Source organism: Chenopodium album, chromosome 15 (assembly GCF_948465745.1).
Source record: "Chenopodium album chromosome 15, dcCheAlbu1.1, whole genome shotgun sequence".
Classification (NCBI taxonomy): Eukaryota; Viridiplantae; Streptophyta; class Magnoliopsida; order Caryophyllales; family Amaranthaceae; genus Chenopodium; species Chenopodium album.
In genome coordinates this window covers 14585058-14608304 of record NC_137848.1, presented here as the reverse complement: position 1 = coordinate 14608304, position 23247 = coordinate 14585058, and positions in this window count along the sequence as shown.

The following is a 23247-nucleotide window of genomic DNA, read 5'->3' as shown; positions in this document are numbered from 1 at the left end:
CAGTTTTTGTTGTTGGTACATTTACATAGGTCTTTTCCTTACCATGCACGTTAGAGATATTAGTATGAAAGACACCACTGTCCATGAAATACATTATTCGAGTATCCCCGATTACAATGTCATTATCGGACATAAATTCCTTCCACCCATCATCAATATACATACCACTAATCATATTTCTGATAGAAGTCTTTTTAATAACTAAATCCCATGAAATTCCATCTTCACCACGGAAAATCTTACAAGATCCACAACGATGCGCTAGAATATGGTAAAAACTAACAGGAATTTCCTGGTATAGAAAACAAAATCAACAATCAAATTTAGCTAAAAGTATGGGCAAAATTTTAAAACATTAACTTTGCAATAAATTTTAGCAAACCATACAATAACTTCTTGATGTTCTTCATCAACTTTCAAGATCCATTTCATGAGCACATTATTACCTACCTAAGAATTCATGACAAAAGCAAAAAAAAAAAAAAAAAAAAAAAAAATGAAGAGAAGGAAACACAGACACATACACAGAAAACATTTAGAATCTAAATGTTTACGAGATTATTGTATAAATCTATACTTAGTATTTAAAAACACAAACCAAAATTGACACATGTCATCATTCTTTCTCACCTTTCTTTATTCATTCTCCCTCCTTATGTTTTCAAAGAAATTCTCTCTTCATCTCCCCCTTTATTCCTCAATAACTTTTATATTTTGTAATCTTTATTTTAATTCAATAACAAATTAAATTTCCTAAACCTTCTCCTCTTCTCATTATTCCATCTATCAATTCAATTTATTCACATTCATAATTCATTTCTTTAATTTGACCCCTTATCTTCCCCCTCTTCTTATATAAATACAAATTTTCAATAAAGATTTTTTCACACTCGTTAAGTTTCAAAAACTAAAAAATTAGTTTATCTCTCAAAATTCTATGTGAAATTTCTACAACAATGAGGATGATGATTGAAAAGGGAAATTGAGGTGGCAAGAATACTATGGAAATTCCATAGGATGACATTGTTTGCGTGTCATGGGGCTTTAATTTTGAAGATATTAAGCGCAATATAAGAGACATATATTGGTAAAGACTAAATAAGAATATCATGTTTTCACATTTGATGTAAAAATTGTAAATTATAATAAGTGTTTGGTATTTACAAAGTAGTTTTTTTTATACACATTGTTGATTAATATATCATGCGATAGAGATATGATTTTATGATTTTAAGCCACTTTTTCTACAACTATTAGTCTATTACCACAAATTCATAAAATATTATAATATGTCAAAAGACGATAAAATAAATTCATTCAAATAATTTGTAAAGGGTTTTTTTTTTGGGGACAAGATAATTTGTAAAGTTTCAAATAAATATATAACTTAAGCATAACCCGTGCATAGAACGGGTCCAAAAGCTAGTTAGTATTAAAATTCACACACCATTATCGCTACCAAGTCTTATATACCACAGTACAAATCACATTTATATCTAATTGCACACTTTCTATTATATAGTAACTACAATTCCTATAGAAATAAATATATTCTACATTACAAAGCCAAATTAACTATAAATTGTAGCCATGTGAATTCGAATTAGTAAAAGCACCTTTAATGGACTGCAGACGCTTCCAAGCTCTCCGAGCAATTCATCTATACAAAAATTTGGAGCACCACAGAACAAGAATAACAAGCATAGTGTACTGTCATAACAAGCATCTTTGCAGTATGAAATGAAAACTCTCTGACCAAACTTATTAAAAGTGTACATATTTAATGACAGATTTCACATGCATGCATTTTCTCAGATACACCACTGAATAATGAACTAAAATCACTCAATACTTCCTACTACAAATTTGTTTGATATGCAATCACTACATTGAAGCAAAACTTATCACTACTCCTATCATCTCTTTACTTCAAAAATCAAACATTCTGTTTCATTTTAGTAGTTAAATATCTTCAAATCAATTTAGTGATATTGTTTACAGCTGTAGAGAATATTTCAAGCATCCCACACTTGAGCCCCACTGTGATCATACACTTAAGCATGGTGGCGTCCAAAGGGAAGGAAGCTAGAGCAAAAGAGTCGCCAACAAGTTTTAGGAACTTGTAAACCGTTCACAGGGTGAAGGTTACACCCCTTCACGATCCATGAGATTGCTAACTCCATAGTGGTCTGGAACCATGACTGGATATTCGGGGATGAAGGTACAAATCCAACCTAAAAGAGATTGAACCTGCCCTAAAAATAGGCTTCTACTTTATTCTTCTCATATTCATGTGCGCTTTCTGACTAACATACAATCAATAGGTTAACCCTAAACCTGTTTAATCTATGTTGGTTGAATATTAATGCACAAACAAAACTATTATTGGCGATCACTTGAATTATAATCATGTTAACCTAAACAAGATTATTAATTATCTTATTAAGCGTGATTACAAGTACAAATTCCCTTTAATCATGCATAAAAGGCGTGATCAAGCAATAACAATAATATATATCAAGCAACATAATAATACTAATCATCATCATAATAATATTCTCAATAAAGCATAATATTAATAGCAAGATCCTAGGCATGATACTAACAAGATTAATAACAAACCCTAGCATGTCACCAAACAATAAAAATCAAAGCTTTATCCCTAACATGATACTAACATGATATAAAGAAAGAATAGGAAGCATCATAGAAACATGCATGATATTAGAAATCTTAGTTATTACCCTAAACATGATATTAGGAATCATAAAGACATCCTAACATGATACTAGGAATCAAAGCATGCGTTCTATATCAAAATAATAGCAATTAAAGTAATTAAATTACTTACTTGGATGCCTCGTATCTCTTTCTAATAACAAAATACACGCGTTAGTAACTTCAAGGAAAATAATAAACAATTAAATATAATAATTGAAATAGGGATTTGGGACCAAACCCTCAAAAATTATAAACCTTTCACGTCTAGGGCGAAGGCAACTTCGAAATTGGCTAGGTGTGTCTAGAACTAATGTATGTGGAATTTTGTAAGAGGGAAGGTTTAGAAAAAGAATAGAGAGAAGAGAATAGATGATGATTGTTGGTGATTGTTGATGATTAAAAACGGGGGTCAAGGACCTTATTTATAGAGAAAATTGTCCGAAAACGATAGAAAATACTTCAAATTCTATACGGAATAAAACTGGCATCTGTCGCCAGGCGACTGACATCAGCGCCAGGCGACAGAATTAGCGCCAGGCGACAGACATTAGCGCTTGGCGACAAACTCTGTCGTTTGACGCTAACTAAAAGATAAAACGCGCTTTGTACGAAATCCTTTTCCTAATATAATTAAGTAATTAGAATCCGTGTTAAACAGTTTTAAGATCAAATTTATCATAAAACACTTATTTTATTCCAAATAAAACTCTTTTAAAATATAATTATCAATCCTAATGCTATTAGAATTTAAAAGAACCTTCTAGATATTCTAGAAGATTAAAATCAATCCTAATAACTTTAGGAATAATAATTAATAGGCCCTCCTCTAGATCATTGGGCCGCATATAAAATTCATTTCGGGCCAAATTTAATTTAATCCATAACTTCCTCATTATTCATTGTAATTGGGCTTATAATATAACGTTGGAAAACTCTTTTCGAGCCTAATCCAACTTCACTATTATTGGACCCTTATCATGGACCAAACTAAGTTGGACTGGATATTTTCATAAATAGAGTGTAAGAAGAAATATTTTCAAAAACAGAAAGAGGGATATTTTAATAAAAACATCCACATCACTAGACTTTCCACACTTTCACTTCGTTCGATAATCAAATGACGTGAAAAGTATTCATCACTGGGTTTGGTTTTAGGGAGACACATTTGGGTGTCTACAACAGCCATAGAAAATAATTACATATAAAAAACTAGCATTGATCTTCGAGGGAAAATAATACTCATACAATTATATCTAATTGTTGTTAATGAAAAAAAAAAAGCCATTCAATAGTTCAAACAAAACAGCAACAAAATAGCAAAAGTACTTTTTGATGTACTAAACATTAATATCACTGAAACCATTACATTACAGAAGATCTTGAATCTTCATTTATTATTAGAGCTGCCACTCTCAAGTCGATCTTACAATAATCTATGACTCAATTGAAAATTAAAGAACCACTATTTCTAGCACAATCGGATCATTGCTTTGCAAAAATACAACCCCAATTTTCCCATATTCTAAGTGACTATCTGCAAACACTTGTGAAACTCCACTCATTATCCCACTGTGAATATTTCCATTGAATTTGGAATAAATCTCAACAACAACATCCTATGTTTTATCACCAAATCGCATTTGAATTTCAGTCTACATGTTGACATGAACAAAGACCTGATTACCAAAGGCTACTGGAATATCCTGCACATATATAACGTAGAATGAGCTCAATACAATATGACCGTGGTGTTGAATATGTTATATACATAGCTTAGGTAAAGTGGAAACACTACAAACCAAAGAATCTTTTCCATAGCATGCTGGTGTAATCACCCAAGGGAACCATGGCTAATTCCCAATTCCTAGGTTATCAAGAAAATCAACATCAGAAGAACCAATTCCACCACTTGACACAGAACACTGTAGAGGTTCAAGAGAACCGAACCTTTCTACCATCGAGGATGAAAATATCCTTACATAAAACGTCTTGTTCCCACCATAATAGATTATAAGAATTTCACCTTCACGAATTCGATTGTCATTCACAAATGCTTCCCAGCCGAAATCTAACAACATGTACTCTTTGGTTTGTTATGTGACTTTCAGCAATTGAATAGTCCATGTGCGACTATTGCTGCCATAGACGACTTCCACTGGACTGAATACACCGGCTAACATAGAAGTCCAACTGTCTGGTAACTCCTACAAAATACATTAAAAAGATCATGGGGAAATCTGAAAAAAAAAAAAAAACAAAAACGCCTAACAAAAAGAAAATCATCCTAAACAAATAACCAAAGACAGGCGTTCTGTAAAATCTCCAGGAATCCTTTGCATACCAGCTCTCTCCAATATTCATCTTGGAAAAGCACCAAGTGACAAGGCAAATTCGTGTACAGGCTCATACTTCCTGTAATGAATACATTAAATCATAAACATAATGCATACATATATATCAAGTAAAATAAATCTGTAATTCAAAACTTTAGACACACAAAATCTAACCACTTTCAACCAATTTCAATCTCAATCAATTGCTATTCGATTTTGTAAGCATTTCACTAAACAAAAAATAACAACCAAGGAATGCATTGAAATACCTTGTCAGAAAACTTTCCTTTAGTTACTAGCAGAATACAAACTGTATAGCAAACTAATGCAAAGCTATACATAATTCCACTTATATAATAGATCCAAGAATAAATTGTCTATGGAAGGAATCTTAGTCACAGTAACTCCGATTAAAGTTTGCATTGATGAATATTGACCACATTTAAAACAACCTATTAACAATATTAATCACAGATAACTATATGAATGATCAAACATTCATATTGACTATAATTTTTATGCATTGAAACTAGCTAACAGATAACTTGACTACACATGTAACATATATCAAATATTAAGTTGCAATATAAATGCAAACGCTTAATGGAATTAAGAGCCATGAAGAATGTAAGCAATTTGATAATTGACCAATGACTTCAAAACCCATATGCTTATTAGTCAAAACACAAAATATGATACCTCCTTTGGAATTTGTTAGAATTAAAAATCTGAAAATTTATATATGTTCAGTTATTTAGATTCATATATTGATGCTACCTAAGCAGCTTTGTTATGAGATAGATCTTCTCACACTGTCTAAAGCCAAACTGTATAAATTCAGGCACTAAAAACTTATAGCCATGTCAAAGAAGCATCATCACCAATATATTAGATGATGCAGCATATGAATAAAGCATACAAATTACAGTTTATGATTAAAGCAAGTAAATGTAGATGAGTTCCACTAAACTGTCTAAATTTAAAGCCCCTTATACAATTAAAGATTCTTTTTTCTTATTGACAATAAACTGTGAAAGCCTCTACAATCTGATCAACAACAAAAATGCAAGTCACTGAAACACCATCCTAATTTTTCTTATAGATAACAAGAAACAATGACCCATTACACACTAATAATTCATGTAATTTATCACAATGAAAGAAATTCAACATACATTACCTCCCTCGCCAAACTTAAGGCATTTCATAATGCAACCTAAATATTAAATTGGTCTTTAGTTTATTAAGTGATGTGATTAAATTAGCTAAAAAGAACCTGCACACTTTAACTAACAATGAAATTAAAGAGGAAATAAAATCTAGATATAATGTTTCGTACAAGTCATGTAAGCTAATCCTCAAAGATCAACAGTGTGATCTTAGTTCTTTTAATAGGCTATATTAAACAATATACAAAATAGAAAATCAGAATTTACCATATCATTAGCAATCAAAATCCTAAAAAAAAAACAATAATGTACTGTTATTTCTTCTAAGTAAATTGAAATTTACCTAAATTGATTAATTCTGAGAACTAATCTTCACACCACTGTCAAAATACAACTGCTATACAATCAGGCATTCAGAGTCTTGTAACCACATTAAAGCATCATCTTTTATAGTAAAACTAAAACTACACCATGTGAAAAACACATACTGATTATCAGTTTCTCATTAAAGCATCCAGATAGAACAATGTAGCCACGTGAATCTATATCAATGATCTGACCAAAACAAAACCAACAAAAAATGTACATTCTATATTGGAAAATCGATGCAGTAACAACAATAATGAACACAATTTGCATACAATTACAGTAACATATACAGCTATACAACACACAGAATCTTAAACCACTAAAACAAAATCCATCAAAATAAAAATTCAGCATGCACACTAAACAACATTTATGCTAAGACATAACTTCATTGTTGAATAGATTCAATGTAAAGATAATCAAAACTACTGCAAGGAAAATATATGCACAAAAAAATATTGCAATGAAAATTAAATAAAATGAATGATTGACACTTTAATGATACAATTCATGTACATATTAACAGAAAAACCTATCCACATGAAAAAAGTAAAAAACCAAAGATATTCAAGATTCTATCTTGGCATCAAATGCTACAATAAAATACCCGAGACAAAAAACAAAATAGCTCTACCCATATTTAGCTATAAATATAGCCCTTCATATATGTCACCCACAACAACACATTACCAAAAAGAAGAGATAAAAAACCCTCAAGCTAAATTTAAATCATAAGAATATCCTTCACATAGCCTACCTTACAAAATGTCTCCAAAAATTAAGTCAAAGAAAAGAGAGCTATGACCTTCCTCTTATCAACCAAAGATCACTTCCAGCTTACATAAAAATACCATTCCAAGTAATAAATAGACACACGATCAGCAGCAAAGTTAGTGGTAAAATAGGGAATCGGCACCAAAGTTGGTGGTAATGTATTCCCTAAAAATATACTTTAATACATATATGTTGCCACTGGTTAAATTCACTGCGCAAACAACATATTAGTATTAAAGTTAATCAATAATTATTTAGGTGTGTTGTCAATAACTAATATCATATAATTTTTGACAACTAAACACCGAAAAAATAATACCCAAGCTACGCATTGAAGCAAATGGAGTTGCCGTTTATGTATAAGAAATGGAATTAAATTCCATCATATGAATCCAAATCCTACCAATAAGCTTGGGAGAAGTGAGCCAACATGACAAAATCTGTACTTATACGGATTTTTGCACGTTAGGCTAATGTATACATTTTTATTTAGGTGTGTCGTCAATAAATTGTATCATATAAATTTTGACAACTAATAACACCCAAGTTAAGTGGTAAAGCCAACGGAGATGGTGTTTACATGAAAGAAATGGAATAACATTCCATTAAATTAAACCAACTCCTACCAAACAACTTAGGAAAAATAATTTGGAGAATTTTGCACGTTGAGTGAAATCGAAAAAGGTTTTGCATATCATTAGAAGAATTTGTAATTTGAAGGATTTTACTTATTAAGGAATGTTCAATGTAGATTTGTGATCTATGATTAATGTAATTCACATAATGTTAGAATAATACTTTGTAATTCTTTTTGCCAAGACAATTAATAATACAATTCTTTTTACTTATTAAGTCTACTGTAGCTCTTTTCCACCTCAACCTAAAGATAATTTCATATTTTCAGTAGTAAATGTTGTAATATATATAGAGATGAACAAAAAAATGATCCATAGAATTTTTAAAAAACTGTTTCATGCTCCTTAAACTAGATCACAACGCCCCAATTAACTTACAAAGCTGATAGTTTAGTATAATTCTTGTATGGTTTCAGAAATCACAACCATTAAATATTTTTAGTCAAAAATACAAACTTTTAGTGACAAAATACAATTTCAGAGAATAAAAACTGATAGATTTCTGGCACACCTAAACTAAAAACTGTTTCGAAGCATGCTAATTAAATTAGCTTAGACTATCTAACGTCTTAATTTGTACTTTGTATGGCACAATATTTGCCTGATTATCGGTTCTAATCTTTAGTATGAACTACGTTTATTATTATCTAGGGTTCTGTTTTTGCTATTTCTTTACTATCACTTTACATCAGCAAACTTCTTGTGAAAGCATATAGTGATATATATACCCAGGTCTGTATAAAATGCTTTAGAATTGATAACGATAGATCAAGAACACCAATAAATAACTACATTATATATTCCATTTACATGACTTGCTTAATAATTGTATGAGTCATAAGACCTAGATGAACTACTCAAGTAATTGTGCAACTTTTGTTCTTCTTATAGTTTTGACAACAATGAAGATCTTCATATTCCTTAAGCTTCTTTAAGAACACTTTTCTTCTTGATGGCGAGTTTCATACCTAAAAATCAAATATGCTCAAATAAGTATATACAAAAATCCAAATCACACATAGAATAAAGACAAATTAATTTAGATTTTAGACTAACAAAATACTTCAAATTACACTATCCTAATTCTTACTATATCTCAATAACTTATATATTCTCCTGCTCCTTGTCAACTAATAATATTAGGCCATTTATGTATTGTTTTATTTTCATTTACATTATTATATGTGTACTCATTCCTATATTAATTTGTAGTCACTTTTCATTTACATTGCTATATTGTTTTATTATTAGAACCTTTTCCAAAAAAAAAAAAGAGGGAAAAGTAGTGCACTGCCAAGAATTCAACACTCTCATCAACATCGAAACAACAATAAAAGTAGCAGCATGATACAACAGCAATAATTAAAAACCCTCTACATGCTGGTACAGTAACAAGAAAAACTTTGAAGAAGACAGAAAAAGCATCCACACACAAAAAATCAACCATTCTAATCGTTCTTTAACCTACTAATTTCACATAAGTATATACATTAACCCTATAAAAATGTAACCTAGAACTGAAAATATCATTCAACAACTAACTTTATGAAATAACAGACCATTTTCAAGTCAAAATAACCACATATTTAAAACCTATACAACAAAACCCATACAATGTATAAATGAACTTTAAATAACACAATTCAATAATTCAAAAAATATTAATAACAAAAAATCCACCCAAAAAATCACAAAGAAGATCTTAACACACTGAGCTAAAATGTATCATAATATATAATCTCATTGATAAATACATGCAATGAAATAGTTATTAAACCTACTGCAAAATAAAGAAATCCACCCCAAAAAATAATGCCTTGATAGGAAGAAAAAATAAATGATTAACTTCTCAATAGTACACTTCATGTAGATAACCACGCTTACACATTAAAATTTTGAGAGACAAAGCTATACACATAAAACAAATAAAATAAAAAATTTTAAGAAAAATCTAGCCAATAGAAAATGCCAATGTAATGTATGTAAGAAAAAAAATATAATAAAAAATCCCATATTGTTCCTATAAAACCCAACACTTGATGTTTCTAATACACAACAACCCAATAGCAAAGTAAAAAGGCAAAACAAAAACCTCAAGCTTAAGATATCCTTCCCACTAAACATATGCCTTATAGAACTACACATTACCAAACACATCAAACAAATATCTTATGCATACCGATAAAATAGATCCAAATAACCAAGACATTACCTAACTTACAAAATGTCTCCAAAAACAAATAAAAAAAATCAAAGCTGTCGCCAATTTCTTATCAACCAAATAGCAAAATCAACTTACCTCAAGATCCTATTCTATACAATCAAATGATCTACACTCAATAGCAAAGTCGGTGGTAATAATAAACTTTAGTGTAATTATGTTGCAGCTGGTTAAATTCACTTCACCAGCAACATAATTATATTAGAGTTTATCAAAGGTTAATTAGGTATATTGTCAATATAAAACAATTATTATAGATTGACAATTAAGCACCGAATTAACTCCTGAGTATGCATAATTACACATTTGATAAATGATCCCGAGTCAATATTAAATTTGTCAATAAAAGTTATTTACCGCTATATTTTAAACTATTACACATTTATTTCATTACAATACCAACACTAATTATTGACAAGATCAAATACAAACCTACCCAATTCCAGAAATCAAAACTACTAAGGTTTTTTTAATTTAATTTACTTAGCTCAATTTCAGATTTTTGTACATAAAACAATAAATTTCTACCCATATTAATAAATTAGTTTAAAATAATCACTAGTTCTGTCCAGTTTTTAATCTAAAGTCATCATTAGCAAGTAAAATTAAGAAACTTATCAATCATACACTAATGCATAATCAACGACTAATAACAAAATAATCACCGACGCGAAATCACCAAATTGGCGCGCGTGGGCCAAAACTAGTGTGTATCAAAGGTGTGATTGTTTTTAGATATTTGAAGGTGGGATTGTTTTGAGCAAAAGTGACAAAGGTGAGATTATTCTTTTTAATTTTTCCTACTCGATATGTGTTTGTAATTCATATCCCATGGCACATGATAGTGTGATGTTTATAAAACACCCTATAAATTCCTTTCCTTTAATATACATACGAAATAAGAAAATTTAAGACATTACCGCCACTGTGATAACGGCTAAGACATTTATCAAAGACATACAATGGAAGACTTGTTTCAAAAACCTTTCAAAACATAACACTATATTCAATAGTCAAACCAAACATAAGTAAATTAAAACCAAAGTCAAACAAAGTTAACCTACAACTTGGAACCATTGTAGGCTCTTTCAAAACCCAAACCAATATTTAAAACAATGTATTAATTCAATAAATCAAATAAACAATATTTAAAGCAAATAAAACACATCAATCATGTTTTTATAGAAATCAAACAAGATTCACTCTTCACTCATGTCCCAACATGAATATGTTGCATCACTTGAAAAGCTTCACTTTACTTTGTCCCACTACTCGTCATAAGAAATGGGTCGTCGTAGGGCCAAGATAAAGACAATGCCAACAAATACACAATCAGCAATGCTAGTACATAAGCGTTAACAAAACACACTAACATGCATGCTTACAACCTAGTATCACACAACATATTTATTGCACTTGTTTTCAAGCATACAACAAACAACTTATACAGTCAAACTTCATTGAAAGAAAATAAGTACACTCCAATTTTAGAGCCATTCCTTCCTCATCTTTATCTTTTTCTTCTTTTTCCGGCCCTGCGATTTAATAGGTGTGGGAAGACATCATGGCATTCCATTAGAACGTAAAGAACAAATATATGAATCACGCATCCAATCGGACCATGCACAACTGATGAAGGGGTTGATAGAGTATGCTTTCAGCGGCAAAATAACTGAGAAAATATTAGAAAAATCCAAAAAAAAAAAATCAAGATAATTATCCAAACTTTTGATCTTAAATTCATTTTCAAAAACTGAAACATAAACCCCTAAATTTGTTTTCCAAATCCATTTCAAAAACTACGAAAACAAACCCCAAATTTTGTTTCAAATTAAATCTCCTTTTCAAAGTCAGAAAAGAAAAGAAATTAAACCCCCAAATTCATTTTCAGAAATAATAAATTAAAAAACCCCCCAAATTCGATTTTTTTTTTATCCTACAAATCCACAAATTAGACCTTATATGGAATATAGTGATAATTTAGTGCACTTTTGGTAACAGATACGTTGCAAATCAGTAAAAGAATTGATTTTGGACTAGCATTTGTGAGAACTTGGAGTTGATTTGTGCTTCTTTGGAGTAGTATCAATTAAAAAAGTGGTAGAAGAGGGAAGTCTGATTTTGTAAGAGAGAGAGAAAGTTCATGAAGGTGAAAAGGAGCTCAAAAAATAAAGTATTTTAGTGATTTTTATGGATTTTTTTGGGTGGATGTAGTAGTACAAAGATGTAGATAAGGTAATTGGGGATTAAAAGAGAAATTTTACTTAAATAGATAAGGTAATTGGGGATTAATAGTAATAAAAAGATCTAGCATGCTAATTAGGTTGATTTCAAAAATATATCAGCTAAAGATAAAAAATAAAAAGTTAATTGGGTTTAAAAGGTTTTGAAAATGAAGTAGTAAAATACAAAATAGTTACTTATTTAAGTAGCAGTGACGAATTTAGCATCAAATATTAAAATTAACTTTGAATCAACTAAAATAAATTTATTGATATAAATTATTAGAAAAATATTTAAATGTATTTTTCTGACGACTTACAAAACAAATATAATTTAGTGAGAAACAACAATGTAATTTGTTATGAAAATATTATAAGTACAATTTTGTTTTATAAATCATTAAGTGTATAAATATATATTTATTTTTATGTTCATATAATTAATACGGTAACTCTAATATATATATATATATATATATATATATATATATATATATATATATATATATATATATATATATATATATATATATATATATATATATATATATATATATATGTATATATATACTGAATTTAAACTTAAGTAATCCATCAGTATAATTATTGAAATAAAATTAATTGAAACAAATAATATTAAAATTATCATGCATTGACAAATTAATATTAATTAACTACTCAAATATTATATTGCACATATTTAATTCATATAATTATGTGTATTGATACATTACTTAAAATTTGCATATTATTATTCTAATATTATATAATTTAATGCAAAATAATGTATTATTATTTTATTTTATAAAAATATTTTTTTAAAAAATAATTTTTAGTTAAAAACAAGTGGGGTCAATTTACCGCTTTAAACTTAGATCCGCCCATGTTAAATGAAAATAGTTACCAAAATTATAAAGTAGTATTGTAATATTCATGAAACACCTGCCGAAAGAAGACACTAATAATCTAATTTATCTCCTCCATAGGCAACCCATCAGCAACAGAATGCTCACTATCAATCTCACTCTACTCAATGTCAATCTCACTTTGCTTTCTATTAAAATTAATAACACAAGTGTATGCCCTCTCAAAATAAGACTAACCATTTATCCTATTTCGAACCACATTGTCCAGATGCCTCATTTGTCTTTTATTATAACCTTGAAAAAAACTTAAGTCTTGTTCAGTAGAACTTCAAGATATGTCAATTCTTATATAATAGTCTCTACCCTCTTCTTTCTCTTCCATTGAGTATTTAGGCAACTTGCTAACTTGAAACGGCCCAACTACTAAGCCTATACAAGATCGAAGACAATAATTAATCAAACAACTTATTACAATGAATTAAACCCAGAAATCATGTCAATGCAACTTTGTGAAATCATCAAATGAATAAAAAAATTGCTTGACAAATATAATATAGGTGTAAAAAGAGAAATTCAAGCAATTTAATGTAGCTATCTAATTTTAGAAAATTTAGGATGTAAAATGAAAGTATGAAACTCAAATAAGATTTTATGTAATCCAAAAAAACAGAGAGATGTAAGTGATAAACTATACAACTAGTAAAGAACACACAGAGAGTGAGGGATACCTCAAGTGGTTAGAGCTTCCCTCCCGATACTAGGAGGTCTTGGGATCGATTCTCACCCCGCCCTTGTGGCTCTCTAAACAACAAAAAGTAAAGGACACACAAGATATGACAAACAAAACCCACAAACTTAATATCTTCTAAGTTTGAAATAATATATATATATATATATATATATATATATATATATATATATATATATATATATATATATATATATATATAATTGAGATCACGTGAGAACCAAGGTGAATAATAGGAACTAGGAACTAATCTCAGCCATTGATCGCACTCCATCTCATGGCTCACATTGCACCCGCTCTCATTAATGGCATTCTCGTAATTTTCCTGTTTTTAAACTTTTTTCCAGTTTTTTTTTTTAACTTTTAAGGCAATTTCATTTACTTTAAGACTGATTTCATTTACTTTTACTAAATTTTCATTTACTTTTGAGAAATGAAATTGGAAACTACTTTATAAAGTTAAAATATTACAAAAATGCCATTAATGAAACGGGAAGCATGTGAGCCGTCCGATTAACATGATCTAAGGGCCTAGATTAGTTCCTAGTTCTTATTTTAGCCTTTATTCTCATTATAACTTGACAGAAGAAATTAGTACGATAAAATTTTCTTAACGCGTTATATAGGATTATAAATTTTAGTGACAGCTAATCAAATAAGAGATTTATAGATTCTTTTAAAATTAAATAATTAAAATTCCATATAAGCAAAATTGACGAATGAGATTTTAAATTTTAAATTAATTAAATATAAACTATTATCTTCTAAGATTATTAATTTTATCTAACTGTATAACGAATGAGAGAAAATTTACAATTTATTTTAAACTACAAAAAAATCACAAATTTTATCACATAATCCAAAAAAAATTTGTTTTAAAAAATACAAATAAACCTTGCATTATACGGGCTTCATCTAGTATTAAATAGTCAAGAACAAAACCCACAAATAATCATAACTGGCAAATGTAAATTTTGCGAATTCAATTAACAACAAACCAAGAAAAAGAAAAAAAATATTGTCGCGAAATCTTAAATTAAACAGAGTATACAAACAAACGTACGAAAAGAATTATAGATGGAGAACCTTTAACAAATCAACAAACTATAACAACTTTTTAATCAAACCTAGAAATGTCAAGTTTATTAATGCTTTGACAATGATGTTTGCAAATTGACCTTGATTTCCCATCTATACATTCCACCATATCAACCATGAGGAATCCCTTTAACACCCGGCTCCGCTTTTTGTCTAAAATAGCATAATCAGGCAACAATGGTCACATCCTTCTCTAAAGTAGTAGATTTAGGTTCTACAGGAACTTTAGGTGAAACAAGAGTGGCTTCTTTTTGTGATGAACCAAAATCTGCTTCTGGCTCCCTAACAAACTCTTGATACAAAATCCAGTCCACAGCTGCAAAATAAAGTATAAATAATATCATTTATACAAAGAAAAGCAGCATTATTCACTTTTAAAACCATACATATTATGAAACTAGCTGACAATATTAAGTACAAAGGAAATAAAAAGGTGATATGCAAACAAAATTATTAGAATATAAGAAACTTCATTCAAATTATGATATGTACACATTATTTTAGCACAATAGCCCATCCAAAAACCAAGCACATTGGGTCTAATTGTCAGTGTTTAGATATATATGAACTTACCCTTCTCTTGTAGAAGCTCTGCCTTTGAGATGGTTCAAAAAGCCAGAAGCCCAAAAATTCCAGCACGGCATATACATGAAAAAAGGATACATGCATTAGAAACCAATTAAAGATATCTAATAAGTCGTGTATTATACGTGTTTTTAGAGTCCGTTTAGTTAGTTTTCGAGTCTAGATTAGTTATCCATAGCTTACTTTGGCTTGAATTGGTTTGGTTGTGATCATGCGATGCTTTTATGGTTATATTCGTTGTTTTTGATGTATTTCAGGATTTAACGAGGCTATATGAAGTTATGGATCTTGACCATAACTTGCAATTCACTTAGAAGGCCAATGTTTGAAGTTGAAGTCATTTAAAGCTATTCTCCAGCCAAACATGTTCATGTCATACAGAGACATGGGCGTGTCAGTGTTTTGAAGAGGCAGAAAGTTGGATTTTGATGTTTTACATGAGGCATGCCCATGTCTAACTGAGGCATGTCCATGCCATGTCGAGTGGAGTTGACTGATATATGTGTTTTATATGTTATTTTATCCCCCGTCCCACGTTCATTTATATGCGTATTAGAGCTCTTCGGAGCTACTTTTATTACTAATGTGTGGTTTCAAGTGTTTTGTAGAGTTGGCATTTGTTTTGTAGGAATTTCCCGGATTTGTCGATAATTCCTATGGTTTTCCGGCTACTACGAGATATTGGAGCTTGTAGCACATTCATGACCGTTGATTGTAGCCCAAGACCGATCATATCGGTGACTAAGGGTTTGGTTCGTGGAATTGGTCTGAGCAATGGACCAAGAAGGTGTTTAGGCCTTGACAATTGAAGCCCAAAGGAAGTAAAAGCCACAGCCTAAGAAAGCCGGGCCCGATCGGGCGGCTGTCCAGAAACAAGCACAAGTGAAAAAAGGCAGGCCCGATCGGGCGGCCCTTCGCCTGATCGGGCGCGTGTATTTCCAGGCGGTTTAGGACTTTCATTTTTAGCTAATCCGAGCTTAGAATTAATACTCTTTTGGAATCCTTCTTAGTTACGTTTTTCATTATTCTCTTTTCTTACTAAAAACTTTAAGAGAGATTTTAGTTGGTGATTATTGTTAAACTCAAGTTTTCCCTTTTAGTGCAATTTTATATTTTCCTTCTTCCCGTATTCTTTCTTCTCTCCTTTATTACTTATTTTCTTTCTTTGATTTTAATCATGTCTTCTTCATATGTTTTGATTAGTTTAGATTCAGTTATGTGTGAGTAATTTAATTCTAGGGTTCTTGGGGAATCCATAATTAATATGAAGGGATAATTTGTTATTGTTGATTATTAATATTGCATGATGATTTCTTATTGAATTGTTTTAATTCTTTACAATTGGATTATGAATCAAGCAGATGTGATTTGATTGTAAAAGTATAGTAATATTGAATTGATGAATCGAGTAGATGTTAATTTTATATTAAAGGCGATTTTCAATAGGAACTTAGATCTAGTAAATTGCGAGAGCCTGTTAAATCTATGTTGATTAATAAATTACGAGAGTCTGTTAATCATGTTATATGTGCAATGTTAATTATTGATTGTTATAATTTATCCCGGAATGTTAATTATTGGTGAACCTGTGACCCTAGGCTTCTTATTATTGATTTCTCCCTTTTTTACTCTCCTTAGTTTAATTCACTTTAAAAAATAAATTGGTTACTTAATAGTTTAGATTATAACAATTAATTAGGAATAGAAGAACGTTGTTTCCCTGTGGATTCGACCCTACTTCCCTATCTATTATTAGTTAGTGGTTTTAGGTTATTGTTTTGATTAGGTGATACGACTTTAGCCTATCATTGACCCAACGAGCCACGCCCATGCCAAGGTGAGACACGCCCGTGTCTCTACGAGTGTCATTGATACTATGACTAGCATTCTAGAGGGACACGCCCATGTCAGAATTTGACATGCTCATGTCTTCCTGGAAGTTGAAGAAAAATCGATTTCAACTTTAGGCACGGGCATGTCATGTGTGACACGCCCATGCCTGGATGAATTTGGTCGGTTTTAATCCGATTTCTTTCCTTATTCTATCCTGTCTTTTGGCTTTATTATAAATACCCTTTAGCATTATAATTTCATTATCTATCATCTTAGAACCCTAGTTTTCCGTCTAGACTTTATTTTCATTATAATTCAAGATTATGCACTCAAGATTCTTCGTTTATCTCTCGTAATTCAAGATTTGGTATTTTCTTATTCTTTTTAATTCCTTTTATTATTAATTATGTTTTCTTTAATTCTTGTTATTGTTTTCATTAATATGTGTGAGTAGTTTCCTTATTCCAAAATCTAGCGGAACCCGAATATGATTAATGCATGATTTAATTCTTTAAATTCTTTGATGATTATTGAAATTGATATGCTTAATTGATTGTACTCATGCCAATGCTACATTAGGGATAAATAGTATTGTTATTAATCCATTGTTTTAATCGCAACGGGAGTTGGGTTTTGACGGATTTGAATGAATCAAGTAAGGGTTCACTAGTAGAAAAAGTCAATTTGGCACCGGTTCAAAACCCCCCTAAGGCACCGGTTTTAAACCGTTAAGTATTTGAGGGATGCCAATTCATCCAACAAATTCCATCGGTTCAAAACCATTGGCAATATCTAATATTGGCACCGGTTAACCGGTGCTATAATTGATTTTTGGCACCGGTTAACCGATGCCATAATTGATTTTTGGCACCGGTTAACCAGTGGCATAACTACTTTCGGGTTTTTTTTTTTTGGTATTAAATTAAATTGGCACTGGTTAACCGGTGCCATTTCATGTATATTTTTTTTCCTGTTTTTCCTGCAATAATAATAATAATAAACAACCTATTTTTCTTGCAATAATAACCTATTTTTCCTGCCATTATAATTGATATTAACAAAAATAATTATAAATATCATTATAATTATCAATAATAATTATAATAAGAATAATTTCTAAATTGAAATAAGAACAACAATACATATATAGATATAAATAATCCCAAATGCAATACAATAAATAAAAAGTATCATATATATATGTACAAACAATACTAATTAGTGAATAATGTAGTTAAAAAGTTAACAAAACATAAATTCAAATAAAAGTGACATTTACAAATTAAAGGTGATAAAAGACGCCAACATGCAATGTCTCGAACTTCATTAAGTTCCTTGCTTGTCAACGGACCATCCTTTTGTACCTTGCAAAACTTGGAATACATAAAAATTATGTTAGAATTAATTAATTAGGTTAAACATTATGTATAAACTATTTGTTTATCATAACATGTCAATATTATCTAGTCTTAGGTGTCTAATTAAGGCTTAAAATGACATCAATAGAGCATTTTACAAAGTTTTAAGACACAAATGAACTAGTAAAAAAAAATGGCCTAAATAAGGCCTATATGACTTGTACTTTGCCTATTTTCTACATTTCTTATCAAATGAACTAGTTCTTTCTCATAAAATGTCAATGTTACCTAGTTTTAGGTGTCTAAGGCTTGAAATCACATCAAAAGTGCATTTTATTAAGTTTTAGGACGCATTTTAACCAAAATGGCCCAAATAAGGCCTATATGACTTCTAATTTGCCCATTTTCTACATTTCTTATCAAATGAACTATTTTTTTCTCATAAAATTTCAATATTACCTAGTCTTAGGTGTCTAAGGCATGAAATCACATCAAAAGAGCATTTTACTAAGTTTTAAGACGCAATTTATCAAAAATGGCCCAAATATGGCCTATATGACTTCTACTTTGCCCATTTTCTACATTTCATATCAAATGAAACTATTTGTTTCTCATAACATGTCAATATTACCTAGTCTTAGGTATCTAAGGCTTGAAATGACATCAAAAGAGTATTTTACTAAGTTTTAGGATGCATTTTATCCAAAATAGCCCAAATATGGCCTATATGACTTCTACTTTACTCATTTCCTACATTTCATATCAAATGAACTATTTGTTTCTCGTAATATGTAAATATGACCTAGAGTTAGGATTATAAGGCATAAAATGACATCAAAAGAGCATTTTACTAAGTTTTAAGACGCATTTTATCAAAAATGGCCCAAATATGACCTATATGACTTCTACTTGGCCTATTTTCTACATTTCTTATCAAATGAACTACTTTTTTTCTCATAACATGTCAATATTACCGAGTCTTAGGTGTCTAAGGCTTGAAATCACATCAAAAGAACATTTTATTAAGTTTGGAGTATTTTTCATCCTAAATGGCCCAAAATAAGGCCTATATGACTTCTACTTTGCCCATTTTCTACATTTCTTATCAAATGAACTAGTTCTTTCTCATAACATGTCAATATTACCTAGTATTAGGTGTCTAAGGCTTGAAATCACATCAAAAGAGCAGTTTATTAAGTTTAGAGTATTTTTCATCCTAAATGGCCCAAATAAGGCCTTTATGACTTCTACTTTGCCCATTTTATACATTTCTTATCAAATAAACTAGTTCTTTCTCATAACATGTCAACAAATTATCTTTCCAATGATATATTATAATATTAATTCCGAGCTATAACGAAAAAGATATGATAGAAATAAGAAACTTTATCCAAAACTGATACCCTTCCACTATTTCTGTCATATCTTTTATTCTACAAAATATTTTAATCTGATTCCAATTGGTTTGGAAAGTAGACTTCAATATCTTTCCAATGAAATATTATTTATTTTATTCCAGCCTCCGGATCAAAAGTTATGATAAAAACAAAATCCGCTAAAACTGCTGACCGTCGAGTTTTATTTCGATTCGAATTCGGATTCTTTTCTATTCCTTCGACCCTCTTTTTTCCTTATAAATAGAGGTCATATCACCCCTTTTTCAATCATCAAAAATATCGATCATCAATAATCATCTAATTCTTCTCTCTAAAAGCTATAAGCTTATTCTTTCTCACTCTTTCTAAGCCTTCCCTTTTCAAAATACAATATTCGTCCATCACGAGACTGAGACACACATAGCCAAGCTCGAAGTTGCCTTTGCCCTAGACGTGAAAGGTTGATAATTTCTGAGGGTTTTATTGCTTTATTTTTGTAGAAAGCATGCTTAAATTATTTTAATTCCTAGTATCATGTTAGGATGTTATTTATTGCTTTCTAGTATCATGTTTAGGTTGCTTCCTATTTTCTTCTATCATGTTAGTATCATGTTAGGATTAAAGCTTTGATCTTTAATGTTTAGTGACATGCTAGGATTTGTTATTAATCTTGTTAGTATCATGCCTAGGATTTTGCTATTATTATTATGCTTTGATGAGATTGAATATTATGATGATGATTTGTTCTATCTATAATTATTATGTTGCTTGATACATTATTGTTATTGCTTGATCACGCCCTCTCTTGCAGGTTTATAGGGAATTTGTACTTGTAATCAGGCTTAATAAGATAATTAATAATTTTATTTTAGGCTAATATGATTTTAATTCAAGTGATCACCAAAGATTTGTTTGTGCATTAATATTCAACCAATATAGATTAAACAGGTTTAGGGTTAATGTATTGATTGTATATTAGTCAGAAAGCGCACATGAATATGAGAAGAATAAAGTAGAAGCCTATTTAGGGCAGCTTTAATCTCTTTTAGGTTGGATTTATACCTTCATCCCCGAATATCCAGTCATGCTTCCAGACCACTATGGAGTTAGTGATCTCATGGATCGTGAAGGGGTGTAACCTTCACCCTGTGAACGGTTTACAAGTTCCTAAAACTTGTTGGCGACTCTTTTGCTCTAGCTTCCTTCCCTTTGGACCCCACCATGCTTAAGTGTATGATCACAGTGGGGCTCAAGTGTGGGACGCTTGAAATTATTCCCTGCACCTAGTCTTAGGTGTGTAAGGCTTGAAATCACATCAAAAGAGCATTTTACTAATTTTTAAGACGTATTTTATCAAAAATGGCCCAAATAAGGCCTATATGACTTCTACTTTGCTAATTTTCTACATTTCTTATCAAATGAACTATTTTTTTCTCATAACATGTCAATATTACCTATTCTTAGGTGTATAAGGCTTGAAATCACATCAAAAGAGCATTTTACTAAGTTTTATGACACATTTTACTCAAAATGGCTCAAATAAGGCCTATATGACTTTTACTTTTCCCATTTTCTACATTTGTTATCAAATGAATTATTTCTTTCTCATAACATGTCAATATTACCTAGTCTTAGGTGTCTAAGGCTTTAAACTATATCAAAATAGCATTTTACAAAGTTTTAGGGCGTACCTCATCAAGATGTTGACTGTCCGTACAATGAGTCACTATGTTAAGCATGAATCCCATCACATACAGGCCATAATCAACTCCATTATTTTATTGTGCGCACTACCATAGGAACAAATCACATGAGTCAAAGATGCATAGCTAATTAGCAATAATTTACGCAATGTTTATTAAGATAATCACAATATCGTGTGGCATTACCATCGGTGATTTCCATGTAGGACCCTGAGGAGCACGACAATGTAGCTTCTTCATAACACTATAGGAAAGTAAATTCAAATTTGATTAGTCCTCTGACTACTAAATGAGTTAGGTAATGATAATCAACACTAGGTAGCTGTATTTACTTTTGCAATATAGCCTTCACGAGCAACTTCTTTGTTGATCGAGCTAAATCAAGGTGAAAGATTGTGTTATTGGAAAAACAAATCACCATGAGGGTCCAATGCAAGCTACATAAATTCACAATACATAAACAAATCAATAATTAGGATTCAACATATAATAAGGGTAAACGATTGAATTTGACATGGTTAAACGTAATCATCATAACATGGGGAAAATATGAAATTGTTTCCCGCACGCACTGACTCCTTGATACTCTGTTCAACATAATACATCACGTCAAGGTGGTTGCCTAAGATTCTAGTAGTGGATATCTGCTTGGGGCATAACCACCCAACTTTACAAGGAGAATTAGTGTCACTTAAGTGCTCAATAGTGTTCTGCGTGCATGAACATTGAAAAATTAATGGAAATATGAAGGATAATCACCACTAATTTGAATAACATAAATTAACTGGCATTGAAGTACCTCATGAATGTTTGAATGAAGGAAATGTTAAGCATCGAACCACGTAGAAATTCCTTCACATCTTCTTTGTTAATCCATGCAACTGCATCCTCATCATAGTGGAACATTGCCTTAGGAAGTGAAACTTCAATGGGATCGGCCAAATGACTAACACGATTGTGTAGAAACGTTAAATCCTTAGAGAGCGATTGAAGTACAATGTCTTCAACAAGTAGAGTAGGTTGCATGGGTGAACCTCTCGAAGAGTTCTTCTTCGACGCTTGTTCACTCTTGGACCGTTGTTCACTCATCTTCTTTGTAGGTTGATCAATGCTTTCAAGCTTCTCCACCCTCCTTCTCTTTGAAGTTTTGCTTTTATTCGAAATCTGATCAAACAAAGACGAGTGAGTGATAAAAAAAAACATCAGGTGAAGCTGCCAAGGCCGCAGCAACCCATA